Consider the following 16,198-nt stretch of genomic DNA (forward strand, 5'->3'; position numbering starts at 1 on the left):
GTGATTGTCAGGTGTAACCTTCTACCCAGAGCCTTTTGTCACATTTGACATTGATGACCATGTACTGAGGGCATATTTCCTGAAAGAAAGAAGTATTTGGAAGAATAAATGGCTACACATGCTGCGTTTAGCACAGGGCATGCTTACATCAAGAAACATTTTAGGTATAGTGATTGTGTCAATGTTGACAGAATGATGCTTTATGATGGTAACAGAGGCAGGTCTATATGGCACAAGTAGTAGCTACTAGCACAGTCCTAATTACAAGTAATATTTGCTTTACAATGTCTATAACATTTACATGTGCTCTTTTTTTGGACCATATACCATGGATATCTAAAGCATGTAATGTATATAATAGCAATTAATATTGTAAATTAATTACACAGGTTATATTTTAAGTCAATTCGCAGACATTTCATTTTCATTTTTTTCATTTAAAATAATTTTAATATATAGCACATATATATTTGTCTGTATCAAAGTTACTTAGCAGTCTATTATAGAAAAATTTAAGGCTGCGTAAAGTAGCCTAGGAAAATGTCATATTGTACAAAGGGAACAATTTATCTCTACAATGACTGTTTGGTATATTAGTTATGCTAAATTTGTCTTAAAACCGTCAAAAAATTATGTGTAGGAGAAACACATCTTGATATTTCTCACAAAGCCACAAAACTTGGAAGAATTCTGTGTGCTGAAGAAATGGCTGGTTTTACTCACATTTTCTTTAGAATTTCTCCGTGAATCGAGTTTCAAAATCTATCCTAAGAGCTTTGTTTATAGGAAAAAAAATCTGAAGCTACACAACATGATTGCTTAGAATCATTCTCATATAAGACATTTGTTTCAAGTTTTTGTTTGCTTTTTTACATAGTGGAACTGTGAGGTTCTGAAGTGAACCGTTTATGCTTCCTGCAAAGGTTTTAAACCACAAAAGAGAGACAGTATGAACTGCCAAATCTTTGATATGCCCATTATATTGTCTTCAAATTGTATAAGGAAACAGTGGTTCTGCCTAGCTCCGTAAGGAGACACAATATAGCTGTGGTGTCGTTCATAGGGAATTCTCATTGTATTTGCCAATATTTCAGTCAGAAAATCTTAATCGGATAAATGATTCTTTATTCAACACTTTTCAGATTTATTTTCTTCTGCTGTTGTCATTTTCATGGAAAACAATGCTGTGAAGAAACAAAAAATATTCCATTGCAGCTTTTGAAGAAATAAAAGACAACTACGTCACTCCAAGTAGTTAGTCAAAACCGAAAGTTCTATCTTAAAACATGAAAACAGGTTTTTTCTTTTATTTAAAAAAAAGTGTCTAACTTTGGTAGAAAGAAAATCCTGTTTCAATTTGAACTTATCTGTTTGTTGTCTTGAAATCCTTTATAAAGTGCCATGTACAAGTATCCCTATTTATCTCTAATAAAATCCGTATACCTGGTCTCAAGTGACTAAGTCAAACTGGTCAGTGTGTTTTGGATCAAGTGGCTGACCCAGTCCAGAACGTTTTGGCTGGAGAACATGGGGATGGTCTGAGCTGTACTAGGAAGAAGACAAGATGCTGTAAGCAAACAGTATTGATAAAGGACCAATACAGTGGTAGCAGCGTTGGCTGACTAACTTAGGTCCAGGTAAGATAATGACTGGAAGGAGAGAGTCCATGCAACAATTTCCTTCATCCGCTCAATAGTGGGCATCTCTTTAGAAAGGATGCCACTGCAATGTGACTGCTTTTTAAATGTTGTCAGCTACTTAGAATGATGGGGCAGTCTTTGTTTGTCAGTTCATTAATTTATTTAAGATGTGTGCATGGTCAAATTCATGAAGGCAATAAATCTCTTTTGTAGAGACAGATAATTACTTTAACATGGCAAGACACAATGACACAGAGCGTAATACAAAGCAAGCTTAGCATATGCATGATAGGAAACAATAGACTCCAAGTATTAATAGCAAATGCAAAACAGTTCTCAATTACATAATCATTGAAGTGCACACATTTAGAAGTTGAACATTTGATATTTTCTCCCTCTAACAAGCTTGCCTTCTTGAGAGATATTTTCCCACATTAAAATTCCGCTAATGCCACCGTATTTGGATCTCTAGGGAGCCCTTTCCCCTCTTGAAAATATTTTGGGGTTTCACAAAAATCGTTTGCCTGTCTCACTGGATTGAACCTCAAAGACTCCTTTGACGCAAGTGTTATTTTGACCACGTGAACATGGTTTCCATCTTTTAACTAGATTAAAACATGCATGAACAAACTGCTCATTGAACTTTAATGTTGCTTTGTTGCTTTGATGGCTTACAGATTTCTTTTTCATAGATGCTTCCCCCCTATACATTCTAAAAGTGAAATGATACATTGTATTTTGAATGATAATTTTGTTTTGATGATTTAATTGATAGCAGACAGAGGGGTACAATCCTTGCCTTTCCATTTATGTTTTTCCCCCTGCTGAACAGATGAGACAACGTGGAGTCTCCTCAGCATCTGTAAACAGTTAAGGGATGTTACACTAAACTGCAGTTCCTTTATCTTCACCCCAGCTTTTCTTGAGGAGCTACATGGTAATCCTGATTCAGGAAAAGAGCAACCTCTCCGTGTCAGTCAGAATCCTTGCCCTTCTTATTGTAAGTTTAAGTGATGATTGAAGGTAATCTGCGCATGTTAATTTTCATGACGCCAGAGAGAGTCTTCCCACATTTTCATCTTTATCACCCCAGCAGTCTTTGCTTACTTGCTTTGAATAAGCAAACTGATCTGAGAGTAGCGCATCTTTCTCTCCCTCCCCTTCCTGCCCTCCTGCTCTCTCTTTCCTCCTCCCTCTCTTTCTCATGTCTCTTTCCCATCTGTCCCTTCTTCCATTTTTCATTTTCTCTCAGAGCATGGCTTCTAATCAGATTTCTTGATTTTCTTAGCAGCACCATATTTTAGAAGACATGTTTGTTTTCTAATAAACATGTGAGGGGGGAGGGGAGGGGAGGGGAGCACCAGCTGTTTAAACCTGTGCCACCTCTCCTGCATCCAAGATGAGATTCACTCTGGTTTATCAGCTATTAAAAAGATTACATGGCATCCCAAATGGACTGTGCCTTTCATTGTGGAGCTTCCTCAATAGAAAGACAAAAATTAATTTAGCTACCAAAATGTCTCTGTTGGCTTCAGTCCTAACAGGAACTCAGAGCTAGCTTAAAAAAAATAAAAAAGATTCAACGACAAACTGAAAAACAAATTACCTTAAGTTTTTTTTTTTTTTTAAAGATTTATTTATTTATTATATGTAAGTACACTGTAGCTGTCTTCAGACATTCCAGAAGAGGGAGTCAGATCTCATTACAGATGGTTGTGAGCCACCATGTGGTTGCTGGGATTTGAACTCTGGACCTTCGGAAGAGCAGTCGGGTGCTCTTACCCACTGAGCCATCTCACCAGCCCACCTTAAGTTTTACTTTGTAGTTTTCTATATGCGGTATGCTTATAACCTTGGGAAGCTGTACAACTATTCTAGCCAGACTCATTTTTCTAAATCTACCTTCTAAATTCTTCCTCCAGCATCAAGAATGTCTATATTATTGATAGTTGGGAAGATGTTTCTACTACTACTTTCAGTAAAATATACATTATGTTTTTCTTTGTAAGATATAAATTTATTGGAGTTGGAAAAATGGCTGATTCACTTAAGTACTGTATTCAGCTGTGCAATCATGAGAATGTGACTTCACATTCCTAAAATTTGAGTAAAAATCCAGATACAGTAACGTAAGCCTCTAATCCCAGTAATAGGGAGGCAGAGACAGGAAGATCCTTTGGGCTTCCTTGGTTTCCTGAGTCGTTGAACCAGTGAGCTATATAGGTTTAGCTACAAAGCCTGCCTGGAGCAAATAAGGTGAAACTGCATAGAGGAAGACTCATGATGTTGCACTCCTGAAAGAACACAAATGTGTACATAAACCCTCGCCCTTCACACATAGGAATGTATAAGAAGCAAAACAAAGCTAGGGAACACTACTAAACAAAGGCTTATAAATATTTTTTTTAATTGCTCTGAGGTTTTGTTCTTTAATTAAAGTACAATTTACATATTGTACACAGAGAGAATGCACATAAGTTGTCAGCTGGAAGATAGGTCACAAGCTGAGCACACCTAAGTGTCCGATATTAGGATGAAGGAACAGGACAAAGCCAACCTCTGGGAAGTACGTCTCAAAGTCATTCTAGCCCCTTCTCTCAACCAATACAACAGCTACTATGGATCCACATTCTTTTTTTTAAAGAATATTCACTCTTATTTTTTTAAGATGTATTTATTTATTATATGTAAGCACACTATAGCTGTCCTCAGACACTCCAAAAGAGGGTGTCAGATCTCATTACGGATGGTTGTGAGCCACCATGTGGTTGCTGGGATTTGAACTCGGGACCTTCGGAAGAGCAGTCGGTGCTCTTAACCACTGAGCCATCTCACCAGACCGTGGATCCACATTCTTATAGAAATTATTACTTTATTATACAGTATGAATCCATTTCTAAAACTGAGTCAAAAGTTGAACATCACTCATCATGCTCCATCCTAATTCTATCTGTTCCTTCCTTTCAAATATAGGCCATCTCAAGAGTTATAGTCATCATTTTCTTGTTTTTATTTTCCTGGTTTTGTCATGCAAGCATGGATCTGTAGACACTGTGGTTTAAACTATCTTTAATGTTGATAGCTCTGATAATTTTCTGAGTATCTTCAAACAATCATGTAGCATATTGACTTCTGTTTCCTTATTTATTGTTCAGTGTTAGCATTGACCCCAATACTGAAGACACTGTTAAAATGATTGCAAGTGGGAGGGGCAGAGGGATAAAGGGCATACTATTTGAAATGTAAATAAAGACACAGGAATTCAAATGTGTTAGACAGTGGTCTGGAAGAACCAAATACAGTAACTAGCTTTTTCTTTCCCCTCTTGAAGAGGTCCCAACACAGAAGCAGCAAGAAGGAAAAAAAGAACTGACTAACTGGATTCTGCCTCAAGGCTAAGTTCTTGAATACTGACAGATAGATTTGCATTTTGTCTGTCTGTACCTTAGCTGATATATGAATGAACAGAGAACTCCGGTCTAACCCTGACAGTCCTCTTTGCCTTATAAAGAACATTTATTCATCACCTCATTAAACCAACCAAAAAATAACAAAATATAAACAAGGGAGATGGCATGACAGTGAGGGTGGTCTTCTATTAATTTTAAATTAGGAGATGAGATTGCTCCAGAGCAGACAGATGATGAGGGTCCATGGGCTTTGTATATGTGCTAACATCAGCATTTCATTCTCAAAAGTCTATGATGCAGGGACATAATGATTGGAAAGTGTGTGTGTGTGTGTGTGTGTGTGTGTGTGTGTGTGTGTGTGTGTGTGTGTGAGAGAGAGAGAGAGAGAGAGAGAGAGAGAGAGAAGCTCTCCCTACCAAGTTTTCTTGTGCACATGTATTTCTTTTGGCAAAGTTTAGACATGTCTTTCTAGTTAACAAATGTATTCTGCTGTCAGCTCCTTTAAAGAATTATACTTCAAGCTTCATGCCAAATAACCTCTTTAAATATTAATAAATAACTCAAGGTATCTTTAGAGAGTCTGTGCTTGAGGAATTATGCTAATACTTTCAATGGAATTGACAGAGGGAAACCCCCTTTAGGTATGTGTTCCCAGGAATAGACTTCCCCAAAGGGAACCTCCAAATTTTGAACCCCTACTACCAGGGAAGCAGAAAACCATTCAGTTTGCTTTATCCCTTGTTGTGTACAGACCCACTGAAGGCCCCTCCTGAACTGTGTGGTTTTATTGTCAGATTCCTCCACTGTTAATCTAAACCAGGCTGTCCTGTTTCACACTGTAAGACCAACAGAATGACGTCAGCTCCTTAGAAAAATAAGGAGGGAGTCCTACATAGATGGTTGGAAGAATTTAGTAAATCCAGTTTTACCACCTGTGGCTATGTGTTGGGTACTTTCTAGATCCTTGGGTTAATCTCCCTGACTTGGAATAAATAGCTTCATCTGTAGCCATTGTAACCTGCTTATTTGTGTGTTCACAGGGTTTTATCTAAGTTAGCTGGTTTTGTTCTCTAGCCTCTCTCTCTCACGGTTCTACACAAACCAAGGCAAAATAATGTTTCTCATCTTTAAATCATTACAAGTTATCTCTTTGGAAAATCATCCTTCCCACATCACCTTTCTCCAAAAGATACAAACAACTTTACAGATAGTGATCAGCCACAGTTCATGATGTCACCTGAAGCTGGGATAATTGACAGAGGAGAGCCAGGATGCAGAGGGAGTGACATTGGGCCTTAGTCTTCTGTATAAGAAAACAATGAGGAGAATTTTGACTCTGCCTCTCCAAACACACTATTAAACAAGAACATAACATATGCTTAATCTAATCTATGCCATCCTTTTGAAGCTGAATTAAAAATACAAATTAATTCCTATTTAGTTGCATTAATCTTCCAGTGTGAAATTAATGACTTTCAACCAAATCAATTTAATATTTAAGTATTTCTAGTTTGGTTTTCCTTAGAACTCAAAGTAAAATGTATATGGAGTGTTATTAAAGATTTGGAAATTAATATCTTATAGTGAGACATATAATTATATAATACTTGGCTAATGGTGGTTATACAGATGTTATTTGTATACACTGCTGTTTCTCTGTGTTGAAAGTCTCTGACAGTAACTGTGCAACTTTTTGTACCAACCTCTCATTCTCCAACAGTCTGGACACCAACTGGCTTTCCCATACTTTAATTTAGTTCTGACACTAACCTCCCCCATAGCATCAGATGCCACAGCAAGAGCTTGATGTCAGTCACAGACCCAGACTGTATCATCCTAAGCTTTGCCTAATTAGCTACCGAGTGTAAGCTCTTATGATTCTGTCTTTGAGTTTAATATTTTGGAACAATAACCCCATCATTCAGGCAAGCTCTTTACCTTCTACTTAAGGTTGATTGTAGAGCACATTAGGAAGGACACAATCAGGTAGAGTCACATAGGGTGAAGTCAGAAGACTCCTTACCACCGAAGAAGCTTCAGCACTCATGGGGACTGAGCTCATCGTTTCTGACATGTGGACCTGACGCATTCACCACTGAAGCCCTCTAAACACTACAGTTTGGGAGCCTTATGGAAGAGTTTTGATTAATGAATCATGATTAATTCAGCTTTATGCTTTCATCCTTTCCCAAAAGTCTAGTTGTGGAGTTGACCTCTAATCACTCAATTGGTTGTTCTGGTGTACATACTCCATCTAAAATTATCTAGGGGTTCATCAAGAGTCACCTTAGGATTGGGCGACATGTGTGATTAAAGGTAACACAATTACTCTCTCCCTCATGTAACTCTAGAAATGATCAGGTTTTCAAAAACACTTATTCCAAGACACAGAGGCAAAGGCCAGATAGATTTTCTTGTAGGGTCTTAACATCACACCCAAGTTCTTCTCAGTGGTTGAGAACATTGAATTTTAGAATCTAGGATCAGTGTTCGGTTCTTGCACAATACTGTCATATTAACCATATATTAAGATACAGCATTGTAGCATTATATGTTGTGTGGTTTTGTTCACGTGTCATTCAATTTGAAGATATTTTATTTAATGTATTGTTGATTTATTAACGATGAAATTTTGGCTAAAACCATTTTAATTTATGTTTTAATAAATCTTACTTAATATGTATATTTTCCTACAGGGAACATTATAGCCTTCATGCACATAATACTCTAGTCTTTTGTTGTGGGATATTTGAACCAATGAAATCTATTACAAAAACTGCATAAGAATGACACTGCTTATTGTGTGTAAACTGAAACAAAAGGAGTCAGAATGTTTCTTTCTTTGATACAGATAAGAATATCTTGAAATATTTGCTGGTTTGCAAGTGTTTTAAAATGACTATGCAATTATCATAAGCATTGATTTCAAAGTTCACTGTGCACTAAATATGGTTTATCTCCCAATCTGCTAAAAGCTTGTTCTTCAAGGATGTGATGTTTAAGGAGCAGAATATGTGAAAGGTGGGGTGTGCTAGAGGGTACTTGGATTTTGAGGGGTCTCCCCTCATGAATGTAGAAGAGTCATCTCTGAAAGTGGATTAAATCTCTTAAGAAATTTACCTCCCATAAGGATACATTTGTTATAGAAAGATCTTGGTACTTTCATTATCTCTTCCTTAATTTTTACCATATAATTCTCTCTTCCTCACATGCATTTCTTCTCTGATGCTACTCATCATGGCTGCTTTGGTACCATTCTTACTAGGATACAGGATAAGGTAGATTACGCTAACACAGCCTTCAATGCCATTATCAGGATTGACCTCCCAGCCCTGTCAGTCCTTGACTGTAATTACTTGAATAGCTTGTTCTGCTTCTCTAAGTATCAGTTTCCTCATCTATAAAATGAGAATCATAACATCTGCTTATAAGAAAAATTATGAGGATTAAAAGAAAAAACATGCAAAGCATTTATGTATTCATATGAATTCCTCAGTACGCGTTTGTGTTCTTAAAATCATCCCAATTTATCCTGACCTCGCTTGTCATATTAAGCTTTCCAAAGCTGTTGCTGGGCAGATCATCACTTTGTTGGAAAATATTCTTCGCTCTTCCTCCCATTGGCCATTCTGAGACCTTCTGCACACAGCCTCATTTCCATCAAACTCTCCTAGGAATCTTGAGCACACCCTCTCTCTGGCAGCTCCCACAAGCCTGATGTGATGTGTTGTGTTCTCTTCCTTCTCTTCCTATGCTCTGCAAGCAGCCCCAGAGCAGTTGCTCTTCACTCTTCTCCTACAGTTCAGCCCCTTGCATGACACATGGCAAACAACATGCTCTAGGTGAATTAAAAATGTGCGATATGTGTTTTTTATCAAAATTCATAAAAATTCATGTCTCTTGCCACTTTGTAGCCAAGCAAAGTATAAAATAAATATCTCATATCCTTTCTTCCAACTACCATCGAACATTCAGATGTTGGTGTGGCCACATAGGATCCTTTCCTCTTTAGATGCTGATGACATTTTAATTGAAGTCCCCATATACTTGCCCTTTAGCTCAGTATCTTATTTATTTGTGTGCTTATACCATCTACCTTTCAAAATGTGTTTTTCTGGGGATTTTATGCTCTTCTCCTTCTTCTCCTTCTTCTTCTTCTTCTTCTTCTTCTTCTTCTTCTTCTTCTTCTTCTTCTTCTTCTTCTTCTTCTTCTTCTTCTTCTTCTTCTTCTTCTTCTTTTTGTTTGCTTGTTTGCTTTTGCTTTTTGGGTTTTGGGTTTTGGGTTTTGGGTTTTGGGTTTTTGAGACAGAGTTTCTCTATATAGCCCTGACTGTCCTGGAACTCACTTTGTAGCCCAAGCTGGCATCAAACTCAGAAACCCACCTGCCTCTGCCTCTCAAGTGCTGGGATCAAAGGCGTGCGCCACCATGCCCGGCTTCATATGCTCTTCTTTAGTATCATAAAGACAGTATCCTCTAGTTAGTGTCTAACTCACATTTACCAATTATGACAGAGAGGAAGAAAGAAATTTAGTTTCATAACATGGGACTTTTTAGTGAAACCGGAAAACAAGCAAAGAGAATGCACAAATTACTCTGCAATTGACACAGCCAAAGGAAAAAAATAAGTGTGAATCTATTTAGCACACAACTGCACATCTCACAGCAATCCAGGAAGGCATTTGTACTTCTTTCATTTTTCTTTCCATTCTACTCCTATTTTATTATTCAGGCTGCCAATCTGTCCGATGCCTTAATTTCAACTGTTCTTTTTAATTTAGACTCTGCGATCTGAGATAAAGGCGGTTATATAATAACACAAGTTCTCAGTCTTTTGAACCTACTAGGAGCAATAATCACACTAAGAGTCATTTTCCTTGGAGGCTGTTTAAATGTGTGGGCATGGCAGCCTCACTCCTCAGTGGGACATGGAAGACAGGTAGGTGTAAAGATACTGTGCTGCAAGCAACAGGGACACGCTTGAAACTCAAGTCGTCTAACCTGAATTTCTGTCCACTCCATCCAAGGGTTTTCCTAGCAAGATTCGTCATCATCAGTGAGAAGAGGGTTATGATTGAGAAAAGGGAGAGTCGCTGAAGAAAAGGATGGACATTCATTAGGTGAATTCAGGAATATTTGAAAAAGTTGTGTATGGAGGAGAAAGTCTAGTTTTGAAGCCTGGATTCTGTGTGATTGATCAACACTGGCACAAAGTTTTCTTCAATTTGTAGAGAAAAGTTCTTACTGCCAAATCTCAGACGTGGAAAGTAGAATCTGTATAATCTTTATTCAGTCCAGTGTGAGGACATCTTAGTCAAAGACTCAAGCACAAGCAGAAGTCAGCTTTGCATTGGTCAATTTTAAATGTTAAAAATATAGCAAAATAGATTTTCTTATCCAAAGTTTGCCTTTTACAATTTGGTCTTCGAGTTTGATATAGCATGGAGATTTTTTTCGCCCTCTGAGAAAAGTAACTGAGTACATAATTTTTTTTCCTAGTAGGAAATAATAACTTTCCACCTAAATTTATTAATAGGACTAGTAAAAATTGTCCAAGCACAAAGAAACTACAGAAAGGATGAAAAATTAAGTTAGCGCCAATCACCAATCCTGGCCCATCTCACACCTATATTGAAACAGAGAAATTATCCCCCTTTTCTTTTCTTCACTAAACTTCATTTGAATCATCTTATTCATTCCTTCCACTTTACATTATTTCCTGGCTCCTCCCAGCACCCTTGGTGAATGCAACAGAGGGCTACATACCTGCAGTCCCACATCTCTTTATATATTAAAGAGCACAAAGAAAGCCACATGTATTGAATCTCTAACAGGTGACTTAAACCAAAAGTAAATACTTTCAAATATGACTAATTTCAGTTGACAGAATTATTGGGAATTCAATTTAAAAGTACTAGGCAAACTGTCAATTACAAGACAAATACTCTAAAATTGCAACAAACAATTTCCCAAACAAATGAGAGGATATTTTCATAATCTAGTAAGAGGAAATGTATTTTAATCACAGGTTAATTCAAGTCATTTCTCTGGTGTCACCTTATACAAACTCTTATCAGAATGTACAGACTTACATCTTATGGCTCCTGGCATGCATCTATGAATATAAAACATCTCTAATTTTTTTTGAAATGTATATAGTATATGGGAAGTCACACACTTTGCCCAAGAAAATAGGAATCTTAGTGTTTATTTTAAAACTAAAATATTTTTCAGAGTCTAGCAATAGCTGTTAATATATGCACAAAAGCAAGGAGTACTATGGCTAAAGAGATCATCTAAATACTGTTAGCTTATCATGGGTCTTTTGTCTACCACTCTCTATATTCCAACAGAAGGAGATGTGGTCAAGCAAAACCTCCGAAGATGCTTAAATAATCAGACACTTTAATTATTGTCTATAAATATTCATCTATTTACAAATTCTCATTATTTGTGCACATAATTTAAATAGTTTTAAGAAAACACAATGTGTTTTTAAGCATAAACACTTTAATTTTTATAAGATTTAAAAAGTATAAAGATAGAGCTGAACTGTAGCTAAGTCACAGGGCTTCCACCTAGCAAAAGTAGACTTTTATTCAATCCTTAACACTACAAAAATGAAAAATAAAACTTACTAAAATAAAATTGGAAAATACCTCTTTCAATCAACAAAAGCATTAGTAAAAATTTCAAAGACAAAACAAAAAAATAAAACATGCATAGTGTCAGGAACTTCATTAGAGAAATGAAGAGTAAGTGGAACAAAGATAATTATTTACAGGAAATTGGTAATGTAATATGTCACTAAAATATTATTTTGCTTAATTTTATGGAAGTTTAAATTGTAGACACTATGTTCTATGGGAAGTATGGAAAATAGGTATAAAATATGTGAATATTTTTGCAAAGCAATTATGATGGCAGTAATAATTATGCAATGTCCAAGTAATCTCCAGTTTTAAACTCCTAAGTGTCTATGACATTTGTCCCAGTTCTTGCTTAGTATTTTAACAGATGGGCCATTTTGTCACCCCGAAGAGGAAAGAACAATATCTTCCTTTGCCTTAAGGTCCAATTTTTGTTAAAGCCAAATTCCTGGATCTCTGTGAAGTGGCCGGGATGGGGCAGAGCCAATTCAGAAGGAGCAGATCGTGAGACTCTTCTCTGAATACACTTGTGTGTTAAGTTGTTAGGCCAGGGGCAAGCACTCATATGCTCAAGGGAACAGGAAATTAGCCCTTTCTTCTTTGTCATGCATAGTTGCTGTGTACCAGCCAAACAAAACATGCATAAAAGAAATCGGCTTTTTCTTAATGTGATTGCTAAACTGAGTACCTCCAGAACACAGTCAAACACCAATTTTTTTCAAAAGAAAAAATTTATTAGCGATTTTGCAGATCCATCCCATCAACGACATCGATTCCCTACTTGTTTCAGACCATGCCTGGAACCTTACGAAGCACTTGTGCATGGTACTCTAGACGTTTATTATATTTCCATTGCTCCCACTGCTTATTTTTTTTTTAAGCCAAGACAAGCCTCTCACTCCTCAGTTGATCCACTTCTATTAAAAAACAAACAAATAAACGAACAAGAACTGGAACTGGAATTGATCTCTAAACCAATTTTTATTCTTTTGGATGAATTTTCTCTTCCTAGTTCTCTCTTCCTTTCCCAATTTTATGTATCTGAGTTTGGATCACTCTTTGTCAATTCCCACCACTTGCTTCTTCTTTGTCTGTCTTCACCTTAGATCCTAGAGTTTCTAGGAGCTCTACCCCCGTGAGTTCTTTCCCATTGTATTCACTCTCCATTGGCTGTCTCATATACTCACATGGCATCAATTACCATCTATAACACTAGCCTGAAATGAATATATCCAGCTCAGACCTCTTTTCTGAGCCCCAAGTCTATGTTTTTGAAGGCTTACTTGTCATCATCAATTGCATGTCTCAATGGTACCTTAAAAAGCCAAATGTTCAAAGTGAACTCCTGAAAATTCCCTCTGAATTTATCTTCTTGTGGTTTCCCAAAGGTTTACCAATTGACTGAGTGAGAACTGTAGGTGTCCCTCTCTTCTCTGATATACACCCTTACACTCAAGTCCTTCTTTCACAGTCTTCCCAACTATGATTTGGAAAATGGCAATAACCCCATAAAAACATTTCTGCAGCTATTGTTGCCTTCCTCCAGTTGTTCTCCATTCTCAATCTGAGAATGTTCTTCTTAGCATTTCCTGTGCTTTCCGCAAAGTTCTGGCCCTAAGACCCTATCTATATTCATGCCTACCATCATCTATACCTACCACGTGTTATAGAGTATTTTTGACAATTTTTTTCTACCCCTCAAATGTTTCAACATCTGTCAGATGTTGCTGTTGAACAATTTTGCTTCTAACTTGTAGATGTGTAGTCATGTCATGAGTTCTTCTTGCAAAGTTCCTGTGTTGCATCACATCCACCTATCTGCTCCAGATACAATTAGATAATTGATACAATTCCTCCTATGCTAGACTCAGTGAAGCTTATAAATGAAGAACCAACTAGGCTTTTGTTTTGGAAAGTGTACCATAGTGACCAGTACCTAAAAAGTTCTCTGTATCATCTACAGGACCAAAAGGAAGGCAAATGTGTAAGCAGAAATATAACAAGTGATAATTAGATACATGGTTATATTTCATGCTGCATATCATTGAGTTATGTTTTCAAGTAGATAATCGAAATAGTGTTTGGACATGTCACAGAAACAATCAATTATATTTTAGTTTTATCTGCAGAAAGGATTTAATGTGGCTACTTTAATAGTATTAAATTCATATCCAATAATATAATTCATATGCTTAGAGACAGTGAATTTTAAAGATAGTTTAGACTGTACATTACTGGTAGACAAATACATATAAAGAAAGATTTATTGTTGCTCAAATGACTTATCTCTGGTTGTTCAGATGAAAGAAATCATTTGTTCAGATTAAAAGGCAGATGAGAAACATATATTGCCTTCCATTACAGCTGTAGTAAGAATGCTTTTAAGCAACTCAGGAAAAAATTCTTTACCTTTGTTTTTAGTGATACAATATGATATTAAAATTTCAGAAAGAATGTCTTTAATGTGTGTATGTTTTCTTAACCCTTATTTGAAATATTTAGAATTTAGTTGATTTTCTGAAAACATCAGATATGGATATATCAAATAGAATATTTATTCAGAAGTAGGCTCAAAGTGGCTCATTTATATCTCCATGAAAAAGAGGATATGGCTTCTCAGAAGGCACATATCTTTTCTCAAATATTACAAGGAATTCTCACCTTTTGGGCAGCATGAAAATTTTTTACTCAAAATATATTGAACCAGAAGTCTATATAAAAAAATACATAGAAACCCATGCACACCTATCCCCTTGGTAGCCAAACTATGAATTTTGGTGTTTGCTCTGAAATGTGCAAACATAAGAAGAACAGGGTTAGACCTTAGTGTTTTGTTTTATTTTTTAAAAAAGACTAAGTCACTTAGAATTTTATTTTGGGTATGATTTCTTCTTCATTTATTACATATGGAAGCATTTTTTATTTTTCATTTTTTTCTTCTGTATGAGCTACAATACAGGAAGATGTAAGACACTGACACCATTAATAGTGGTGCAGTAGCTATAAATATTAAAAAAAAATAACAGCAACCCTACTACATACACGTATGCTATCCAGTTTGGGGCATTGTGCAATGTCACATGTTCAAGGCTCTTAAAAGGGAAGATCCACTTAGGTTTCTGATGCAGGAGACTGTCTCTGGCACAAACAACCAATTAGTAAGAACAAGGTATCTTAGTTCAGATTGTAGGGTTACTTATATAACTACATATATTTTTATATATGTATATGGCTACATATATACTTTATATATGTATGTTTTTATATATTTAGCATTGATTCATATTTAAAAGAATGAATTCTGACATATCAATACTATAGCATATCAAATACCTCTCAGTTCTTCTTCAATGTACTAGAACAGTCTCCATTACGCCTTGACCTGAGTTACTCTTTTTCCCAATCCAAGGTAGTAAATCAAGAAAAACATTTCAGTTTACTCATTGGGAACATTTTTGCCTCCTACTTACCAACCGATTAGAGCAGGTTAGACTGGTATTTTATAGAAGTATTAAGGTGATAAAGCCAAATATCAATCAGCCTGACTGCCAAATCTCTAATGTGGCTGCACACAAGGATTGAACAAAGGAGTATTAGTCATGTTGGGAGATGGGGCAGGTTGTCGGCATGACTCAGAAGGTGTTACATGCCACCTCACCATGTACATACAAGTTGCATTAGCAGCACGTCTTCCCTTTGATGATCGCTCACTTACCAAGCAGAGTTTCTTTCACAGGCTTTCAAGGAGGCTTATGAGGCAGGGATCCCATAATTTGCCTTGGTAGAACTATGTGTTTGACAGGAGCCACAGGCATCCTTGTCAGCCTTGCTGCCTCCCTGTTAAAAGATCTCAGCTGAGCCACAAAAGACAGTGTTTCAGGTACACTCCACCTTAGAGGTGATCTGGCTCAAATTTCTGATGTGATGCTTCCTGGTTTGTTTGGTTGTTTTTCCTTTCCTTTCTTCTCTTCTCTTCTCTTCTCTTCTCTTCTCTTCTCTTCTCTCCTCTCCTCTCCTTTTCTTCTCTTTTCTTTTCCAGGTTAACACCAAAGACCAGAAACATTTGGCGACTGTTTTCAGGGAGTTTCTTTTGGTGTGCACTCATGAGAGTGCGTGCCAGTGTGCTGTGTCCTGTGCATGTATATATATGTCATTTTGATACCAAGGGTCAATCCAGTGCTATTTTACTGGACCTAACCACTGCGCTTTTTGTGGAAGTGTCTCCCACTTGAGCCCAGAGCTCACTTACTTGGTTGGCCAGTGAACCCCAGGGATATACCTGTTTCTGCCTGCCCAGTATGCTCCACCAAACCCAGATTTTAACATGTATTCTCTGGGTTGAACACAGGTCCTAGTGCTTTGAGTGTCAGGCACTTTGCAAATTAATTCATGTCTCCAGGCATATAGTCAGGGTATTCTACCAATTAGTACCTGATGCAGAACGTGAGAGGCAGGGGCCCAAAATAAGCCCCCAAATAGGCCTTGGTCGCCTTTAACAG

This window comes from Mus musculus, chromosome 15 (assembly GCF_000001635.26).
Source record: "Mus musculus strain C57BL/6J chromosome 15, GRCm38.p6 C57BL/6J".
Lineage (NCBI taxonomy): Eukaryota > Metazoa > Chordata > Mammalia > Rodentia > Muridae > Mus > Mus musculus.